General features: G+C 46.8%; 1 long non-coding RNA gene across 4 annotated transcripts; it reads left to right on the forward strand.

The window, feature by feature from the left end:
• Window positions 1-189: 189 nt before the first annotated feature.
• Window positions 190-20,372, forward strand: LOC103659392. Of its 4 annotated transcripts, none has more exons than XR_005837071.1 (4): window positions 190-446; window positions 5,207-5,330; window positions 6,019-6,180; window positions 19,738-20,372. It is a non-coding gene; the product is annotated as an uncharacterized LOC103659392 (long non-coding RNA). The 4 variants fall into 4 exon arrangements; XR_005837070.1 differs by having other exon boundaries at window positions 196-446; window positions 5,207-5,321; XR_567477.2 differs by lacking the exon at window positions 190-446 and adding an exon at window positions 744-995.
• The last annotated feature ends 1,259 nt before the right edge of the window (window positions 20,373-21,631 follow it).

Here is a 21,631-nt window from a genome sequence, read left to right on the forward strand (position 1 = left end):
GGGCCTGCGATTGGTTAGCGGCGCCAGGGGCGGGTCCGGACCTTCCGCCTTCGATTTAAAAATTTGGCGCGGAAAGCCGGACCGTGGCCGGCACCGCCCCTTAGCTGCGCGGGGCTTGAGCGCGGGCAAACCCGCGCCCGGAACCACGGTATCCCCGCCCCTCCCCCTCGCTCGCCCCCTCCCCTCTGCGCGGGAGCTCAGCTCCTCCCTCCACGGCCCCCGGCGGAGCGAGAGGCGGGAAACGGCCGTCTCTGCCGCTACCCTCACGATCCCTCTCCCGGTGCCGGGCCGACTGGGCGCCGCATCCCTCTGCGTCCCGCTGACCTGTCAGTTCACCTCACGGTTGGAGCCGGCGGGGCTGAGCGGGGACTCCTCGGCGCCCCTTCCCCGCTCAGGTCCGGGAGCCCGCGTGTCGGGCCGTCAGTCGGTCCTCACGCCGCGCCGAGGTGGGTGCCGCGGAGGGAAACGCCGGGACCGGCACTGGCGGGCCGGCGGGCGGGCAGAGGGAGCGTGACCGTCCAGGAGCAGTCAAGCCCCCGATTTGAAATTAACCCGCTCCCGGCGCGAGCAGATCCCGCGGGCTGGGAGGGCCGCTCCCCTCCCCCACGCCCGCTCTTCCCGGCCCCGGACCCCGCGCGCCAATCGGAGCCTCCAGACAGGAGCCGGCGGCGAATCAGGGTGTAGGCACCGCCCTCCGGTCCCGCCTCCACGAAGAGTTGGGGGAAAAGTTCAGCAACTTTTTTTTTTCCTTTTTTTTTTTTTTTTTCCCAATACCCCCTCCCCTTGCTAAAGTTGGGGAATGAAGTTTGGCTTTCCCGGAGCATGAGGGCTGAGACGGCGGGCGCTCTGCGATTCCCGGTCTAGCAGCCCCACTCCCTGTCCAGCTCCGGATCCACTCACCTGCCCTCCGGACCCCAGCCGGGACCATTCCCCCTTCCATCTCTGGCATGTATTATTGTGCTGCCCACCACCTGCCCCATGGCTTCTAGAAACTGGTGTGTAGAGGGAGAAGCTTGACCAACTGGTGCCAAAACTCTATGGGCGTGGGGTCTCGGCCGAGATGGGAGAACTCAGGTGTAGGAGGAGGAGTAGTAAGGTTGAAAACCCGCCAAGCCTGTTCCGGGCGTCCGCCGTCTTCCCTCTCGTGGTCTCCCACCCGCTCCTCCCTTTCCCCTCCCTTGTCTTCTTCCCTCGCTTTCCCCTCGTTTTCCGGTTTCCGAGCCTCGGACAGCTTCAGCATGGGATATTCTTGAGTTCTAGATTAATAGCAGGATCNNNNCGCTCTAGTCCAAAGCCCTCGTTTAGCAGACAGGGAAACCGAGGCCCGGGGCGGCAGAGCTGCCTTGCCTGTGCTGGGATTGTGTGCTCCCGTGTTGGCTTGCCCCGCGGTTCTCTGCCTTCAAGCGTTTCCCCTTTTCTGGGGACCTGTGCTGGAGTTGCGGTACGGCTTGTATTGCCCAACCGCGCCTAGATCAGGGCGCCCATCTCCCGACGGTTTGGTTTGAGCTCTTCCCCCTCTTTTGTCGTCTCGCGTCTCTAAGCTCCAGCAAGGCCCAGGTCCACGATCTCCCATGCCCACTCATGTGTCCGTGAATCACCAGGGCTGCCTTGCAGAGCGGGCCATTCTCATATTCCCGAACGCAGTATAAGGGCGGGGATGTTGTGATATAGAGGCTGGGGTCGCGGTGCTGCCCCCACCGCCCATAGGGCCGGGGCGTCCGGGGTGCGAACGGTGGTCTTTTCTGCCCGCGGATTGCGACCCTGGGGTGCGCAGGGGCTGTGGTGCCCCTGTCCTCCCTCGCCGCCAGCCGGGGGCGGGGGGGGGGGCACTGGCCACATTGACCAAAGGGAAGTGTTGCTCAGAGGGCACTTCTGCCTGAAAGTCCACATTTTGGGAGGCTGTGCAGAACGTCTCAGATTTAAACTAAAGCGAAGGTCATTGGGCAGAGGTCTCACCACGGACGGCACTAAGCGGGGGGTTGTTCTTGAGCCCGGGCACACCTTTTCTGGAACAAGGTGTGCTTAAACATGCTGCAGAAGGGGGGCAGATGGTGTTTCTGCTGCAGCCACTATCAATTTCCCGGATTGTTGTCCCCCTGCCCCCCATACCAAGCGCTTATAGTAGTGCTCCCGCTCCCCTGTGTTCAGAGGCGGCAGCTAGCGGATTCACATCTGATCTACATGGCCATTTGATGCCCCAGAGGTCTGAGTGCCAAGGACCTGCAAGGCAAACAGTGCAAGGAGCAGCCACCTCTGGTGACACTGCACAGATGGCATCTCATTTAATCCTCAGCACAGGTGTTCACCACGGGCTAGGAAAGTGAAGCAGAGCGTTTTACAGTCACGGTCCCTAAGACTGTACTTTCAGGGATCATTTCTATAGTTTGTTACAGTCATGGTCCCTAAGTGGCAGGGCTGGAATTGGAAGCGGAATCTGTTTACTCCTAAGGGCTTTCCACTGAAAGCTGTGTTCTTCGCTGGGCTGTGGCAGCCCTCACCTACTTCACAGGGTAGTTGTGTCCCACTTTATAGAGAGGAAAACTGAGGTGCAAAAGGGTTAATGATGGCCAAGTTAGCTATAGAGTCAGAATTGGAATCCAGGTCTACCTGCTCCCAGTTCATATACCCAGTTTCGTTGCCTCTGGAAGTTCCTACGAAAACAATGCTGGTGACACCGGAGACGTCTTTAAGCATCTACCCCTCCCCATACTCCAGCATAACCCAATAATAGGAAAAGTGGGATATAGTAATGCTTATTTGAATGACAACTGTCACATCTTATTGAAGCATGTGAAATTTAAATCCAAGTCACTGGCTGATGAAAAGTAGCTCTACTAAGAGCGAAATGTACTAATTTTAAAGTCGTAACAGATCTTTTATGGAAAAGTAATGAAAAAGCAAGCCGAAGCATTTCCATGCGACACTGTCTCGTGTGTTGATGTGAAATTCAGCACGGATATAAAGGGAAGCTGTAAGACTACTGAAAACTTTCATGTTCACTACATAGCCGAGAAGGAAGGAGGAGGGGACAAGTTTGAAATCTCTTTTTGTTACTTTCCCATCCAACATGTTTTCCATTTACTAGTTATAAAATCCAAGGGAATATTCATTCGTTCCTTTTTTTTGGGTCTTTCGTTCACCATGTTGGGTAATCTGTGTCTCACTGAAGTTAGACCAGTTTTTCAACTCTCCGCATATGGTTTGCACAACTTGGAGGGTGAGGTGTTGTGTAATACGTTAAGCACGAAAAAAAGGAGAAAAGAAGTAAGGGGAAAAGACGAGTGTCATCTGAGGTGTCTAGATTCAAAGGACAGGTTCGGGATTTGGGAATCCTGCTTTTTCATCATCACCAGAGCCACACACGGGTGGCCAGGTATGAAAAGAGCAGCTCCCTGCCTCCAACCAGGCGGGTCCAGGGGAGAGAGGGAGGTGCTCTAGCTCCTGCGCTCCTAGACCTTTTTCATCTTGCTGCCCCACTTCCCAAGTTCGACCCAGTGGGACAAGGCGGGGTGGTGCTTTTTTCGGCAGCATAGGGAGTTGCCACGGCCACCACAAAACAGCTGTCAAGAGCTTTAAATGGCACAAATCCCCATGTGCTGGGTTAGATCGCAGCTGCTCCCGATCAGATCTCAGTCCTCCCGGGTTCTTTTAACTAGTTAGTTACTCTGCCCCCACATGGATTGTGCCGGGTCCAATCTGGGCAGGGTTTAAGTGGGCAGGTAGAAGGGACCCAGGAGATGGGACAGCCCAGAGCTGGAGCTGGCTTGTGCCCACCATGGAGCTAGATGGGGTCGGAGCCTGCTGGCAATGGCAGGCAGCTGGGTAAGAAGTCCCCTTCAGCTCTTCCGGACTTCCTTTGGGAAACCTCACTCAACGGATGTGCCCTGGGTGGGTATTTGCAGCCCCGGACTCAGCTGCAACAGCAACAGTTGCTGCCATATATCGAGCAATTAGCACATCTAAATTTTTTAAATGCTTTGGGGATAATTGAACACAAAATCCCGAGGACCTTTTATAGAATTGGAGTCTGAGTTCTGTCCTCGTTGTATTACTGTAGCATGTGATGTTAAAATTGTCACAGAGCTGAGGATCATGTAGTCTTAGTGCTTCTTTGTAGATGGGAAGAACCCATTTTTTTCCAGGTTCTAGAACATTAAAAATGTATATATACCAAAAAGAAAAGTATATCTACAGATTCCTGGGAGTGGGGACCAGGAATTTATTACATGAAAAAGTCCCAATCAAAGGAGGAATCCTATCACCTCCCTGATCAGTGATTATTACCCTTTGTTTGAAGTCTGGTAATGAAGGGTAGCCGTTCTGATCTCCTTCAGAAGGCAGATTCCTCACCTCCTGTCTCCATCACAGCCTTGCACACCCACATCTCTTACAGACACCCCTCCTACACCACTGTGAGCTCCTGGAGGACAGAGAGAGGGACTTCCTTATCTCTCTCTCCCCCCGGTGCCCAGCTAGGTGCCTGGCCCAGAGCAGGGGCTTGATAAATGTTGGTTCATTGAATAAGGCCCTAGTTTTACGTGCCATCTCCCCAAGACCAGGAGATACCCTGTCTTTTAACCTCTTTATCATCAGGGCCAAGTTCAATGCCCAACACCTACTTGGTTCTCAGTGTTGAAGAAAATGAACTCATAATTATCACCCTTCAAAACTTTTTTTTTACTTTAGCTAAACACTATTTCCACCCCCCTCCCATACTTGTGACTCTGTTTTCTCTATTCATTTACTAACGCATAGTATCCTGAATGCCCACTATGCTCCCAAGCCCTGAGTTAGGTGCTCTGTGTATACAGGTGAGTGAAAGAGGCAAAGTCCTTGTCCTTTTGGAATTTACAGTCAAGCAGTAGAACATTGTCTGACACAAATGTTAACTACTATTATTATTACTATTATTTTGTTTTTCTCCTGTAACCGCGAGACCTCTCTGCTACTCCCCAATTTAGCAAACGTGACTTTTTTCTATGTTCCTCCTCTATTGTACTAACTTATTTGGTTAGCTTTCTGTAGGTGTTTTTCATCCCTAGGAACCCATGTTCTGTTCTTTCCCCCTTTCAGCCACATGTATGGGTCACTTGCTCTGAGCCCGGGGACTGCTGGGCACCTGCCACAGGCACAGCAGCTGCCCTCAGGTCATAGCAACAAGGCCAGCTTTTCACTCACCACTCTTCTTTCTCGTTTTCTTTTCCAGGGACATGGCCTTCATTCGGAGAAGTTGTTTGCTTTTCCGAGCCTGTCAAACTGCTGCTTCAGAGTCCCTGGAGGAGGCCTGGTTTCTCTCGGAGTGATCACTGAAGTCAGCTTAAGTGAGTTAGGTAAACCTTGGCCGGCTCTCAGTTGTGTCTTGGAGTGGGGAGCCCGGAAGACAGGGCAGGCTCCTGATCAGCCAAGGCAGGCTTGGGGGGCATCGCCCCACAGGGTTACAGGCAGTCACCGAGCCCTCCAGCGTCCCACTGCTTCCTTTAGCAGGTGTCTGTCTTCTCCCACCTTGGCACTTGTGAATTCCCCTTAAACTCCTGGTTTCCAGATCTGGTCTGACCTAATATATCCCACAACACCCAGATAGAATTTGGTAGAATTCAGCGGCTCACTGTGCTGCTTTCTCATACAGTACAGAGACTGACTCGGACATACATGATTCATTTTGTCGGCAAAACACTTAGGATCTTCCGAAAAGAAGTAGATAGCTCCCCTCTCAGCTTTTACTGCAAATGCTCGATAAAAACTCACAGTATTTTTCAGTATGGAAATCGGTTGCAGTAATTGCATTTGAATCTGCCCACAAAACGGATAGTTTTACATGTGCTTTTTAAATAGCACTAAGCTTCATTCCAAATTCAATCTTTGAAATAAGAATCTGGAATTGTTTTTAAGCTGCTTTGAATAATGCAAAATGACACTTTTTTTTTATTAAAAAAGGGAAAGATACTGGTTAACCAAAATTTTTAGATGCCCGTTATTTTGGCGTCACTGTGAAAATGTCCTATCTGTGTCATATCCTAGATGGCCACCTCCGAGGGAAACTCAGGGTTTGGAGAAGGGAGAGGCATCCTCTAGTCCGTTATCTTCTTGGAATGAGGACAGGATGTGGATACAAGTCAGGACTTTGGAGGGAAATGGACCTTGATTCAAAGTCACCTCATCATGACATCTGTGTGACCCTAGGTAAATTACTTAACCTCTCTGAGCCCCACATTCCCCTCACCGAAATAGGGATCAAAATACCCAGCTTGAAGGGTTGTGGTCGGGTGAGATGGGATAATGGACATAAAGGACTGAGCACAACTTCTGCACATTTGGGTAAGTACTAAGTGATATACGTTATTATAATCCAGACAAATCCACGTTCATTTTTGTTTTTATATTTTCTGGTTGCAATCACTCTGGGGAAAGAGATTCCCAGGAGGCAGACTGGCCAGGAAATCATTCCTCCTGACCACCTGGCTCTGCCTTCTCTGCCCCCTCCTGCTGTCTCCCTCCGTCCCTGGCTACAGGGCAGCTGTGCTCAGAGCTCAGCTGTGGGGGCAGGTCTTTAGAAACCCACAAGCAGCGGTCTGCTTTAGCTCTTTTTTTTTTTTTTTTGGATTTAATTTATAGAAATGCTTGAGAAAGATATAGTGGACAAGAAAACATACTCTAAGATAACATACTCTTATCTCTTAGTAGAGTTAGTAAGTGCGTCATAATTTAAGGTTTCTTGTCTAGTTTGTTGGCTCTACTAGGACATATTGCCTTTCCTGCTCTCTGCTGTTCTGTATCTCTGTACCTCCCAGCACAGACACATCTTATCTGCTCTAAGCACGGCCTGGGACACAGAATTGGATTTGGTTAATCCTGGCCCACTGGCTTAGAACCCAAAGACTCTGGTTCTTGCCCTGGCTGTGGTACCTGCTAGCTCTGTGACCTAGGGCAAGCCATGGACCTCTCTGAACCTCAGATTCCTTTTCTGTGAAAGGGGCTGGCAATGTCAGTGACCGTAAAGACTTCATTGATGGTGTGGGACCAACTGAGGCAACAAATGTAAAAAAAAAAAAAAAGTTTGAAAAGATTAATTGTTATTTGATTATAAGGAAATCGTCTCTTTAAGATAATCCAGTATCTTGCTAGCTTATTGATTTCCACCATAGGAACTGTCACGTGCTGTGTGATCGTAGACACGTCACCCAACTCCTGGGCTGTAGTCATCTCCCCTGTGATACGGGGGGAGCAGACTTGCTTACTGGAATCTTCCAACATGGTATGATTCAATGCTATTGCTGAGTTCACCTTGGAAACTGGAAGAGGCACAGGCTTTGAAGTCTGACAGACTGACAGACAGACTGACAGCCTGCTTCATAGCTTGCTGTGTTTTTGGTTTTTTGGGCCCTTACAGGATTGTCTCAGAGGGGTCTGGGTATTTTTGAAAACTTCAGAGTAGTTTGGCTGAAGGGCAGCTTTGCCTGCAATAAGACATCAGCTGTGCGCAGAGCTCTGCAGTGACAGAAAATGGATCAGACCAAGATTTAGGCCTGTAATTTCCAAACTCCGGGCGCTCATTTGATAGAACCACTTTGCTTTGGCATGCTGAATTTTTGTTGCCTAAATAACAGCACTCCCTCCAAGACCCGGGATGGTTTATTGGTCCCTTTGCCGTTTTGCTGCTCTCGAGGTATGGCTCCGGCATTTCAGACAGTCCTGCCCCCCTGGCCCCTGGCCCAGGGCCCTGCAGCTGTGTCAATAGGCCTTTGAAGTTCACACACCCCAGCTGACTGATCAGCAGCCCCTGGGATCATCTTCCCGTTTGTCACAGGAAATCAGGAAAGGTATGTGGAAGCTGGTGTTGCCTGAGAGGCGCGAGAAAGAAAACGATGGGGTCCTGGAGGAGAATATAGGAGGAATGTATCCAAATTCAGGGTCCAATTCCATTTAGCAGGCATTATTCCTCACTGCTCTTTCTCCTTCTGGCCCCAAAGCCATACGTGGAGCTGGTTTCTTTTTAACCGGTGCTTTTCCGGGGTTCTAACACAGTGACAGGATGTCGTGACGGCGGTGCTTCTGCAAGATCTGGCAAGAGCTTCTGAATAATCATAACGTGAATATTTGCTCAGCAGAATTTGAGTGCAGAGTATTATTCAATATTTTTGTATCCTCTCTTTGGGGGCCCTGGCAGTCTTTCGTTCGGCATTTACTCCGCGCTCTCTTTGGGCGGGAACTTTGCGGGTGCTTTACGGTTTCATCACATTATTCTCTTAGTTAGTCTTCACATCCATGAGAAGTATGTTGTTTTTATCCCTATTTTGAAAATGAGAAAAGCTCTGGGAGGTTAAAACTGGCTGAGGGTAATACAGCTAGCAAATGGCATAGCAGGTATCCCCAACTCTTCCACTCTTAAGCCCATGTTCGGAACTTCTGCTCTAGGCAACTGGGAATCGGAGTCTTTCAAGGACCAGCAAGCCTCCTTTTCTGTCCACGCAACTCACATTCAAAACTGTACGGTCATCTCCTCCTCCTCCTTATCCTTGCTCTGCACAGCCTCTTGGTCACCGAGTCCTGTCATTTTCCTTTCCCAATGTCCCTGGCATTTCTTTTCATTCTTACCCTGTTACTGCATGCTTGGACGGTTGCAGTAGCCTCCTAGCTCACATTCTCACCAGGCTTTTTCTCTTCCATCCTTTCTGGCTCACCTGCCAGAATCATCTTCCTTGAACACTGCTTTGTCCTAAAATGTGTCATTTAAAATGTTCCAGGGACTTTCCATGGCTCATAGGATAAAGTTAATACTCAGGGCTTGAAATCGAGAACCACCCCTCTACTTCCCACCTCCAGCCACAAATGACCTCAAAGCTGCTTTCTGGCCTTACCCATCACTTCTGGCAATAACTTGATGTTGCCTTGGATCTTTTTTTTTTTAATGTTATCTTTTTTTTTTTTAAATGTATTTATTTATTTTGGAGAGAGAGAGAGAGAGCAGGATGGGCAGAGGCAGAGGGAGAGAGAATCCCAAGGAGACTCCATGCTGAGTGCAGAGCCGGTGCAAGGCTCCATCCCATGGCCCTGAGATCATGACCAGAGCCGAAACCGACAGTCAGACAACCAACTGACTGCGCCACCCAGACGCCCCTGCCGTGAATCTTCTGACTTGGCATCTTTGCATGTGCTGTACCCTCGGCCTAGAATGTTGCATGTCTTTCTACTCAGTCTCCCCTCTGTTAAAAATCTCATCCTGGCCTGTCTTCAATGAAGCCTTCTCCGGTTGCCTTGCCGGAAGGTTGCCCCCGGAGCATTTTGTAAACACTTAAATAGTACATGTCACACGTAACACTTCCTCCCTAATGCCAATGTGACTGTGGGATGCGTGCGTGCATCCCCCCCATGGTCATTGTCTTAGCATGGTGCCTTGTACATAGTGGGCCCTTACTTGGCTGAATGAATGAACTAATGAAGAGGGGAAACTAAATGGGAAGAAATAAGCCACTTTTTGGGTGTTTACTGTGTGTTAGATAGTGTTGCTAGTACTTTTACAGGTAATAATAATTCCTTTAATCCTTGTATCTACCCCAAAAGATAGGTGATACTATTGTCCCCATGACAGAGATGAGGAAGCCAGGGCCCAATGAGCTGAACTGACTTGTCAAAGAATTAATGATAGACCCAGGATTCAAATTCACGCAGTCTGTCTCCAGAACCTCGGCTCTCACGATGGCTACCGCTCCATGAACGGTCCTGACCCTGACAGGTTCACTCATCTAGGAGTTACTTCACAGACTTAAAGATTTATCATATGTGACAGGTTCAGGAGATCTGAGGACGGTTAGGATCCAGGCTTCCTTTTCTATGACAGTACACGAAGCCTTGCCCACCTCAGCAAAGTGCATTGGGCCAGTTGGCGAGCCAATAGAACCAGTCCCAGGTGCTGGAGTTCCCCGGGTGACAAGTGCTATGTAAAAATGAAGGATGTGTTTCATGTTCTAGGAAACGTGGTAACTTGATTACACAGTTGTCAGACTACGGGCCTGGGGCTCCTCGAACACTCCACCTTAGGCGTGAGATGATTACTTGGTTAATAACCCTGATGGGCCTAGTGCACTTACCCTATGTTTATCACTCCTGTCTCATCATCAACTTCTATATTTTCCTTAACTTTACAACTCAATCTGTGTACCAGAGTGAGTGCAAACCCATATTTATCTAATTTAGTGAATATTTGCATGTGCTGAATTAGACTCACATGTTGTGTGATCAGTGTCCTTGGCTAATTGCATAATTCCCTTTGCATTTAATTGTCAGATGGCATCCTTTTTGTGTACGTGTGTGTGTGTGTGTATGTGTGTGTGTGTGTGTGTCTATGGTTCGCTGCCTGTTGGGAGCTGCATGTGGAATCGTGGGCTGAGGCACCTGCCACGACCGAACCAAAGGCCTTCGAGAGCTAGGAGAAAGTGCCTTCCTTGCTTACAGGTGCTGAAACAAGGCCCAAGAAAGCGAAGGGACTCCTATCCAGCTAGCTCAGTCCTGAGGAGTCCTGAAGGCGCGAAAGGATGAATACTTCTGCAAAGGATATCCCCCCGAGCCATTCCAGTGTAGAAATGCCATGAATAATTCAAGCCAGTCTTGACAATTAGCATGGAACTTGAGTCTGGACAAGATTAGGCCAGGCCTACAAGAAGTCAAGTTTCTGGCAAGGAAGAATCTTAGGATATTCTGAAGTTATAGCCCTTAGCAATTGTTTTTCAGCTCTGGGCTGCTTCTTGCCGGCGCGTGTTTCATTGTAAGGAAGGTGGGCTAACCTCCTTTCCCTTCCTTCTGCCTCTTTTTATAAGATTTTTTATTCTTCTATAAAGCTAGCCCAGAAAAGAGTGGAAGATCCGCCCAGGCATTAGGGATTCGCATAGAAAGGGTCAGACTATTAGAGCTGAGTGGGGACTCTGAGATCTGGAGATCTGGTCTACGGATCTGGCTCTCCAGGCTGTATTTAAAGTCACAGCATTGGCTGGTGGCCGTTCTGGGACTCAAGTCTGTGTCTCTTCACTCAGAGTTCGGGTTTTCCTCATCACAGCACTCTGCTAAGGAAGGCACCAAGAGGACAAGGTGTGCCTTGACACCTCACACTTTCCTCCCTCCCTCAGCACCTTTACATCCTGCCTGGGAGTGCTAAGCCTGGGGTGTAGGGAGGCAGAGGCTCAGATCTTCATTTTGGCTGGGGTGAAAGGACTAGGGAAGAGGGTCCCCCAGTGGAGAAGGATTGCCCTGCTCCCCATTGTGGAGATTCCGAACTCAGAGAGGATTTAAGAGAACACAGTGGAGCCCAACACAGTGTTGGTCCAGAGCAGGAAATCTGCCAATGTTTGCAGAATGAGCGTGTGCACTGGCCCGGGGATGAGGATGGGGTGAGGCTAGAAAGGTAAGAGGAGGCTAGCTATTGCTACCTGCAGTTTCTTTGCTTGGAAGGCAGAGAAAATCATGAGAGGCTTGTCACAGCGGACTTCCTGTCCTCACCTGCCCAGGAAGAAAAACCTGGTCATTCCTATGGAACCACCGAGAATCATCAGGGCTGGAAAGCAGAGTCCAGGGGTGCGCTCAGAAAGAAGAGGAGAACGGCCACTGACCACTGTCAAATCTTCTGAACTTGGAAACCTTCCCACTGCAGCTGGGAGCACTGGGAATGCCCCTGCTCTCTGAGCCCCCAGTGGCCACGGCACTGTGACCACTACCCTGGCACCTGCCACCCTCTATCAGATAGACCCTCTCTATCTCCCGACCCCCGTCACTGTGTCTAGGCAACAGTAGGTGCTCAGTAAATGTATATTGAATGAACGAATGCATGGATTGTACACTGTTGAAACGTGCGGCTCTCATCAAGTTGGCAGGGAGAGAGAACGTATGGAAGTGCCAAAGGACTATGAAAAACATTTTACTAGCCTGTAGAGATGGGCCAGAGCAGTGAGATTAAATTTACCTGGTGCAAATGTAATACAAAGTCTCCATGTAGTTTCAAAAGGTCGATTGCCCAAACAAAGAGTGGTATATGGGGCGAAGCCCAGATTTTAAGAAGCCAGCAGGGGGTAGGTCTTGGTGGGCCATAAGCTCCACGTGATTAAGATGGTGATGTAACTGCTAAAATGGGATTGGATTCCATAAGGTGAAGCTGGATCCAGACCAATGCAGGCGGCGCTCCCCGTAGTTTCTGAGCTCACTCAGGGCACTTCTCGGGTATAGTGACCATGTGGGGTTTTATTAACAGCCACGCTTTAACCTAGATCCAGTGCTTTAGTTTACATAGTGTTTTCCCAGGCATGATCTCATTACACTGTCCTAATGAGACGGTTTGTATACTGGCAAGGGCAAGCCGACATGCTCAAGGTCACCCAGCTAGCGAGTGGCAGAGCCCAGCCTTCTGACCCCTTGTCCACACTCTTTCCGCTGACCACACCGCCTTTATGCAGGCCAGAGCCCTACTGTGCAGCGTCTAAAAGCAGGACCAGCGTGACGCTTGTCAAGTGCTGTCACCAGTAGACACTCTCGGATGGGCACCTCGCTATCAGACAGCCCGACAGCGATCTCAGAAACTGCCTGTCCTAACTCAGGAGGGCTTTGACGGGCCAGCTCACACCCGCAGGCGCAGAACCCTGGCCTGTTTCACAACTGCTACCAGACAAACCACCATCACCTCACCTCTGAGTGAGCCCAGAAGAGGACAAATCTCCGTCCTTAGCTTGCCAGGTCCTGCGGAAAGGATTTGTGAGCTGGCCTGCCAAGGAGGAAGAGGAAAGGGCAAAGAGCTGACATCTGTCGGATGTCTATTAAGTGTCTGACTCAAGACATTTCACATGTATTTGTTTCCTGTTGTTAACGCAGTACCTGTTTCTGTAGCCTCACTGCTCACCCTGGTCACCATTTGACTCCTCCACCCCCTGCCGCTGGGTTGTCATAATAATCCCTCACATTCATCTGGTCTCCCCCAATGGTTATCCACTTTCCCAAAAAAGCCCATGAAGAAGGAAAAAAAACAACAACAACCCTGAATGCTGTCACTTAAACGTGAAATCTAAAGAAGTCAGATATATAGAAGCAGCATCGTAGAACCGCGGGTCACGAGGGCCAGGAGGTGGGGGAAACGGTCAAAGAGCACAAAGTTGCAGTAATGCAGGATGACTGGTCTAGATACCTAATGTACAGCATGGTGGCTATTCTTAGTGAGACTCTTCAATACTGGAAATATGCTGAGAGTAGACTGCAGGTGCTCTCATCACTGAAAGGTAACTGTGTGAAGAGATACGCTAATCAGTTTGAGTAGTAATCATTTCACTACGTATTCATATATATGTATATCAAATAATCATTTTTATTAAAAACAAAGCAAAACAAAGAGATGGGTAGGGCAGAGATTACTCCCTTGTTTCATAGTGATGCAGAAGAATACCCTTCGGTCCTTTCGTGTGTCTGTCCATTCATCCATCCTTTCATTCATTCTTTAACAAATATTTATTAACTTACTCCTCTGTGCTAGGAACTGTAAAGTACATCAGAGAAGCAAAGATTTCTGGGAAACTCTTGGGGGAGATACAAACTTATACAAGGAAAGGGGGTATCAAATGGGCTTGTAAGTAGGGAGGCCATGATTTTACCCGAGACGGTGGTGGGATGTCATTGCAGACCATGACCAGCAGGTGGCACTCCGGGTCCCAGGAGGCCCCCGGAGCTCTTTTCAGCCTTCACGCTTTCATTTTATATTCATTACTGTACTTAAAATCAAATTCTAAGTCATATCATTGAAAGACTGTGTTCAATTTGATTTTAATTCCATTTATTTGATGTTAATTGTTCCATGCTCTTCTAAAAATGGTCAAATTAAATCTAGTTGTGTCAGGGCTTTCTGGGTAAGTGAAAGACTTGTCCAGAAATTTAGACTCCTAAATAAATTAGCATCTCTACTGATTGATATTAGCTCCTGAAATCCTTTCGTAGGAAATGCTCATAAAAAGTTAATGCTGCTGGGAAAATATCTGGAAGGATACCCTTCAAGATGTTGCTTGTGCCATCTCCCAGTGGTGAGAATACACACTTTTTTTCTCTTAGATTTGTCTGTACTTTATTCATTTTTAACAGTGAGCATGTATTATTATTATGTTTTTAGTTTTTCATTGACATATAACCTACAAATGGAAAAGTGTGCAAATCTCAACCGAATACCTTGGATTTATATATTTATACATGTGTGTAACCTTCACCAAGATTAAGATATACATTACCAAAATCCCCCAAATTCCCTCGTGTCCCTTCCTAGTCACCCTGTATCCCTCCCCCCCAGGAATCATTATTCTGTCCCCATAGGTTGGTTTTTCCTATTTTGGAACTTCATATATATGGAGTTATACAGGATTTCCTCTTGTATCTGGACTCTTGTTCAATATTATTTAAGACAATGTGTACAAATACCCCAAAACTCACTGATGTGCTTGTTGAGTGTAGCAGAAACCTGCTCTTTTTCACTGTGGTGTAGTGTTCCACTGTGTGAATGTATTGCAGGTATGTGTTTCTTTTTTTTTTTTTTTTTTAAAGATTTTATTTATTTATGCGACAGAGATAGAGACAGCCAGCGAGAGAGGGAACACAAGCAGGGGGAGTGGGAGAGGAAGAAGCAGGTTCATAGTGGAAGAGCCTGATGTGGGGCTCGATCCCATAACGCCGGGATCACGCCCTGAGCCGAAGGCAGACGCTTAACCGCTGTGCCACCCAGGCGCCCCTACAGGTATGCGTTTCTATAATCAGAAAAGATTTAGTAAAAATAATCAAATATAGTCATGAAAGCTGCTTTTTTGCTGGAGGCTTTTTTTTCCTCAACTGCAAGAGGATTCTCGGAGTATGTGGATTTAGACAACGGGCATTGGCTTGGGCACAGAAGCACAGGGTCTTTGAGAGAGAATGAGGAGTGAGCTGATTTTGGATAGGCTGGTGGTGGCCCTCCCACTGGTTGTGTGCCCTAGGGGCAAGCCTTATAAGTCAGTGTGCTCGCACTGAGCCCCAGTCTCCTTGTCTGCAAATGTGTAGCATTACCAGACTGAGAAGAAAAAAAGAAAGGAAAAACCCAGAGCATCTAGTTAAACTTGAATTTCAGATAACGATGAGTAATTTCTTAGTGTAAGTATGTCCTGAGTATTGCATGGGACACACTTATCCTAAAGAATTGCTCATGGTTCATTTGCAATTCAAATATAACTGTATTTTAACTAGCAACCCTGAAAGGAGATGTAGTAATAATCCCTGCTTACAAGATAACACAATTGTTTGTGAGAAAGTGTTCATCATAGGCAAAAGAGTACCTACAAATGAAAGAAACCAGAAGGGTCAGAAAGGCAGAGAGGAGGCCCCTAGGTTTGGCGCTGGGTCTGTAAGCCCCCAGCAGGACAGGGAGCTGAACTCTCTCACCCACCAGCAGCCCCCCAGGGCCCTGCCTGATGCCTGACTCTGAGAAGGAGACACATAAATCTCATCTGGGAAATTACTGAGTGGATTTGGTTTCCAGCTCCTGCACTTACTTGATTTTGACCTTAGGTAAGCTATATTTTACCACTCTGTGGTTCTGTGTTCTTATTGCATTCATTCAACAAATCCCTCAGGGAGCCTAACTCTGCCAGGTACCGGGGAGAAACCCGATGAACTGAGAGGTTTGTGCCCTTCTGGATTTTGTCTTATAAAAGAGAAGAGAGAAACTGGTAAACAAATAGACAAAGAGACAACTTTCGATGGTGATGGAGTGAAACAGGGCATGGTGACTGGAAGGGTCAGAGGTGCTATCTAGACGAGGTGTTGCGGAGGGCCGTTCTGAGGAAGTGATACTGAGCAGAGACCCCAAGGCTACTGACGAGTCAAGCTGGTGAGGAACCCAGGGAAGCAGTGTCCTGGCCAGAGGGAAAAGCAGGTTTTCTTATCTGAAGATGGGGGGGGGGGCAGAAAACCTACATCCTGCCTCCCAGACGTGAAAGGGGTCAAATGACTGAAAGTTGATTGGTGAAATTATCAAGTTCCGTGCAGGTGAAAGAGATTGTGAACTTTTCTCATGGAGCCTCAACCCCAGTCCCCAGATCACCTGGAAAGTCAGGAATATCCAATTCTTTTGGTGTAGCGCAGAGCTAGTCAAGAGTCCTGTCTGGACCAAAGCGTTTTTACCAGCTGTGTGAGATATTAAAACTTTGTTTTATTTTAAAATGTTTAAAAACTTTGATATTGTTTAAATTGTTTAAAAACTTTGATATTGTCATGACATCGAAGCACATATGGTATTTTATAATTTTTTTCCCATTTCATTTTTCTATTATCACCCAACTGGCCCCTCCCCACCAGGTACCTTGAGAAGCATTGGCATAGAAGCTATAGAATCAGAAAAATCTGGGATTTATCGTAGCTCAATCTCTTTCTAGCTGGTTGACATTAATTAAATAGTGTAGTCTCCCTGTGCCTTGGTGCCTTCACCAATAAAATGGGCATAACTCATCTTTATCCATTCATCTGTTGATGGACATCTGGGCTCTTTCCATAGTTTGGCTTTTGTGGACATTGCTGCTATAAACACTGGAGTGCGGGTGTCCTTTGAATACTGTGTTTGTATCCTTTGGATAAAGACCTAGTAGTGTAATTGCTGGGTTGTAGGGTAGCTCTATTTTTAACTTTTTGAGGAACCTCCATACTGTTTTCCAGAGTGGCTGCACCAGCCTGAATTCCTACCAACAGTATAAGACAGTTCCCCTTTCTCCACATCCTCACCAACATCTGTTGTTTCCTGAGTTGTTAATTTTAGCCATTCTGGCAGGTGTGAGGTGGTCTCATTGTGGTTTTGATTTGTATTTCCCTGATGCCAAGTGATGTTGAGCAATTTTTTATGTGTCTGTTGGCCATCTGTCTGTTTTCTTTGGAGAAATGTCTGTTCATGTCTTCTGCCCGTTTCTTGACTGGATTTTTTGGGTTTTGGGTGTTGAGTTTGATAAGTTCTTTATAGATTTTGAGTACTAGCCCTTTATCTGATATGTCATTTGTGAATATCTTCTTCCATTCTGTAGGTTGCCTTTTAGTTGTGTTGATTGTTTCCTTTGCTGTGCAAAAGCTTTTTATCCCGATGAAGTCCCAGTAGTTCATTTTTGCTTTTGTTTCCCTTGCCTTTGGAGACGTGTCTAGCAAGAAGTTGCTGAGGCCGAGGTCAAAGAGGTTGCGTTACTCAGCCATCAAAAAGAATGAAACCTTGCCATTTGCAATGATGTGGATGGAACTAGAGGGTATTATGCTAAGTGAAGTGAGTCAGTCAGAGATAGACAAATACCACATGATTTCATTCATGTGGAATTTAAGAAACAAAACAGATGAACATAGGAGAAGAGAGGGAAAAAAAATAAGATAAAAACAGAGAGGGAGGCAAACCATTAGAGACTCTTAACTCTAGGAAACAAACTGAGGGTTGCTGGAGGGGAGGTGGGTGGGGGGATAGGGTAACTGGGTGATGGGCTTTAAGGAGGGCACTTGATGTTATGAGCACTGGGTGTTATATGCAACTGATGAATCACTAAATTCTACCCCTGAAACTAGTAATACTTGATATGTTAACTAAATTGAATTTAAATAAAAATTTTTAAAAACTGGGGTGCCTGCGTGGTACAGTTGCCCATCATGTGTATTCCCAGTGAGGTGGAACAAGGTGATGTTCCGCCTTGTTGTTTCAGTTACACTGCAAACAAGTATCCATTTGCAGTCTACTTAGGGCTCTGTTTTTTGCATTTTTGTGCTTTTTGTTGGTGATTTTGCTGCTTAAAATGTGTCTTCAGTAAATGGTGTTGGGAAAACTGGACAACCTCATGCAAAAAATTGAAACTAGACCACTTTCTTCCACATACACAAAAATGAACTCAAAATGGATAAAGACCTGAATGTAAGACTTGAACCCATAAAACTCTTAGAAGAAAACGCAGGTGGTAAGCTCACTGACATTGGTCTTGGTGAAGATTTTTTGAATCTGACACCAAAAGCAAAAGCAATGAATGCATACATAAATCAGTGGGACTGCATCAGACTAAAAAGCTTCTACACAGCAAAGGAAACAATCAACGAAATGAAAAATCAACCTCCTGAATAGGAAAAGATATTTGCAAATCATATATCTGATAAAGGGCTAATATTAAAAAAAAATAAGGAACTCCAACTCAATAGCAAAAAGAAAAAAAAACAATCTTATTAAAAAATGGACAGAAGATCTGAGTAGACATTTTTCCAAAGAAGACGTACCATTGGCCAACAGGTACATAGATGATGAACATCGCTCATCACCAGGGAAATGCAAATCAAACCAAAATCAGATACCACCTCACACCTGCCAGAATGGGTAGAATCAAAAAGACAAGAGATAACAAATGTTGACGAGGATGTGGAGAAAAGGCAACCCTCCTGCACTGTTGGTCGGAGTGCAAACTGGTGCAGCCACCACGGAAAACAGTATGGAAGTTCCTCAAAATGAAAACAGAACTACCCTATGATGCAGAAATTCCACTTCCGGGTATTTTTTTGTTCAAAGAAAATGAAAACAACTCAAAAAGATACTTGGACCCCGATGTTTATTGCAACAGTATTTACAATAGCCAAGATATGGAAACAAACTCAGTATTTATTGATGGACGAGTGGATAAAGAAATTGTGTGCATATAAGTAGAATATTATCCAGCCACAAAAAAAAATGAAATCCTGCCGTTTGTTACAACGTGGACAGCGCTCAAGGGCACCATGCTAAGTGAATAGGTCAGACAGAGGGAGACAAATGCCACATGATCCCTTATGTGTGGAATCTGAAAAAAAACCCAACCCCCAAACCAAGCTCATAGACACAGAGAACAGGGGGGTGGTTGCCAGAGCGTGGGGGTGGGAGAAATGGGTGAAGGGGGTCAAAAGGTTGAAAGGAAAAACAAATTATATCTGTTTTACATAATATAATTAGAGAACAGAGACTATCTTATATTGAAACAGCAGTTCTTCAAAAAGATGCAAATATTAAAAATTGATTTCTCAACCATCAGTCTTCTCTCCCTAATCCTTCCTTTGTGATTTCTGAACTATATTTCTAAGGGATAAATATGATCACATTATTGACTCAGTTTAAAATCCTTCATTTATTTCCAGTGGTTTTAAAGACGAAGGGTTTTGTTGAGCCAGTGAATCCGACCTACTAATCTCAGCGGCTTCATCGCCTTTACTCCCCTCACCTTGTGCGTTCCACAAACCAAGGACTGTTGGAGGGGGTCACGCTTGCAAAGTGCCCATAGCTTTATCCCCATTATCCTGAAAGCTCTTCGAGGATGGGCCTTACAAAAGCCTAGCATTAGATGGGAAGAAAAGTAGCAATGACTAATACAGAAAGTTGAAGCATTTCTATGCCATTTTCCTAATGTATTTTTTAAAAATTAACAAGAGAAATAGTTGTCAAATAGAAAGTGTCATAGTTTCGGTGTTAAAACTACCTTAATGGACACTACAGTTAGGAATACCGTATCGTATATTTGAAAGTAGCGAAGAGAGTAGATCCTGAAAGTTCTCATGAAGAGAAAAAAAATTGTAACTAGGTGTGGTGATGGAGGTTACTTTGACTTCGCATTTTGCGGTGTATACGATGGTGATCATTTTGCAATGCATACAAATTTTGAAACGTGTACACCTGAAACTAACACAATGTTCTATGTCAGTTATAGTTCAATAAAACTTTGTTTACATTTTTAGACAAAAATGAGAAGCACCCCCCCCAAATCTTCCACTGATCTCAACTGAAGTGAGTAGTACTGAAAATGTGCCTTCTGGTGATGAGAAGAGACGCCAGCAACACAACAACAGCACCACATGTCCTTCAAGCACAGTCCGGAAGTGCTGGCTAGTGTTTCTAAGCACGAGAAGGCTGTGATGTGCCTTACGGAGAAAAGTCCTGTGTTCGATAAGCTTTGCTCAGGCCGGGGTGCAGTGCAGGCTGGGGGTTCAGGAGTTAATGGGTCCACAATAGACAGTAGATTGAGTAGGGTGTCTTTAAAGAGAAACACAGGTGAAACGAGGTATGTATTGATTGGTGGACAAAACTGCTGGGGCGAGAGGCTCACAGTAGTCTAACTTGTCCTTCCCCTAGGAACAGTGCTTCAGTATTCGCTAATTCAGCGTTTGTGGTGACTTCACGAAATGTAACCTTCCAGAGAAGCGCAATCCGTGTGCACTGTTACTAGCAGAGTGTGAGAATGCACGGGCTACGCCACATCTGGCAGCACTGGATTTTATCATTTAAAAAAATCGTGTCTGGGGCCGCCGGGTGGCTCTGTCAGTTAAGTGTCTGCCTTCAGCTCAGGTCATGATCCCGGGGTCCTGGATCGAGCCCCATGTCGGGCTCTCTGCTCAGTGGAGAGTCTGCTTCTCCCTCTCCTTCTGCCCCACCCCCTGCCCCGTGCTTGTGTTCTCTCTCCCTGACAAATAAATAAATACAATCTAAAAAACATTAAAAAATAAAAAAATCTTTTCTGATTTGATGGGTGAAAAGGGTACCTAATTCTAATTTGTTTCTTTGTTTTTGTTGTTGTTGCTGTTTGTACATCTGGTGAGGTGGAAGGTGTCTCCTTACTCTTTAACATCCCTTTGTCACTGTCACACTTCAGTACACATCTCCTCGTGTCCTTTGTGAGAGGAAGGATGGAGGTGGCTCCTGGCCATCCCAATAGCAGGAAGCCCGCACCAGGGCTGCACATGGCAAATTGTTTTATCACAAGGTTTTCTTCAGGTCAAGGGAAACCACAACTGACTGAGTCCCTGGCTTGCACACACGCTGTGCCAGGCTTCCCTGGGTAACAGCCAACTCTTTGTGACGCCCGTGTTCCTGCTTCCGGTGGTTGGAGCGAGCCTTCCAGTCACACTGCCTTGGTTCGTCCGGAAAACCACCAACCTACTGGGTGGGTGAACTTGGGCGGTTTCTTAACCTGTGGGCCGCCGCCTCCTTCTCTGTAACGACGGAGAGGATAATACTTCACCTTGTAGATTTGTTGTGTGGATACAATGAGTTAGGACAGGAAAATCACCTAGAATAGAGCCCACCGCACTGCAGTGACGCCATACACGTTGGCTGTTATTACTAAGTACCAAGAACCATGTAGAGTACATCATCCTTGTCCCAGGGAAGCTTACTGAGGAGACAAGACGTGCACCCACGAAATACCTAGAACTCTTGACCTGTCGGTAGGCATGGCTTTGGAGAAAGAGCACCGAACGAACAGTTAGGTGTTAAAAAAAATCACAGGCCTGAAATGGCGTCACTTAGGCCAAGTCACAAACCCAGGACTTCATATCTAACCTAATTGTAGTTACAATCTCCCCCCTGGAATGTAGTTTTAGCTGGTCAGTCAGGAATTTTCTGATGAGCATCAATGAGGTAATGTGTCCCAATGGGCCCTCTCCATCCTCCAAAAGAAGATGAGGTAATCCACCTAATAAGAACCCCTAGGGGAAGGTGAACTTGCCTGAAAAGAGCCTTGCTTTTCTTTTTGCTAACCTTGCTCTACCCTCATTCTTGTTATATATATATATATATTAAAAAAAAAAAAAAAAGCCTTCCGTTGTACCCAGCTCTTCGCAGCTCCCTCCTGCT

The sequence above is a fragment of the Ursus maritimus genome, unplaced genomic scaffold, assembly GCF_017311325.1.
Source record: "Ursus maritimus isolate PB19 unplaced genomic scaffold, ASM1731132v1 scaffold_23, whole genome shotgun sequence".
In the NCBI taxonomy this organism is placed as follows: Eukaryota; Metazoa; Chordata; class Mammalia; order Carnivora; family Ursidae; genus Ursus; species Ursus maritimus.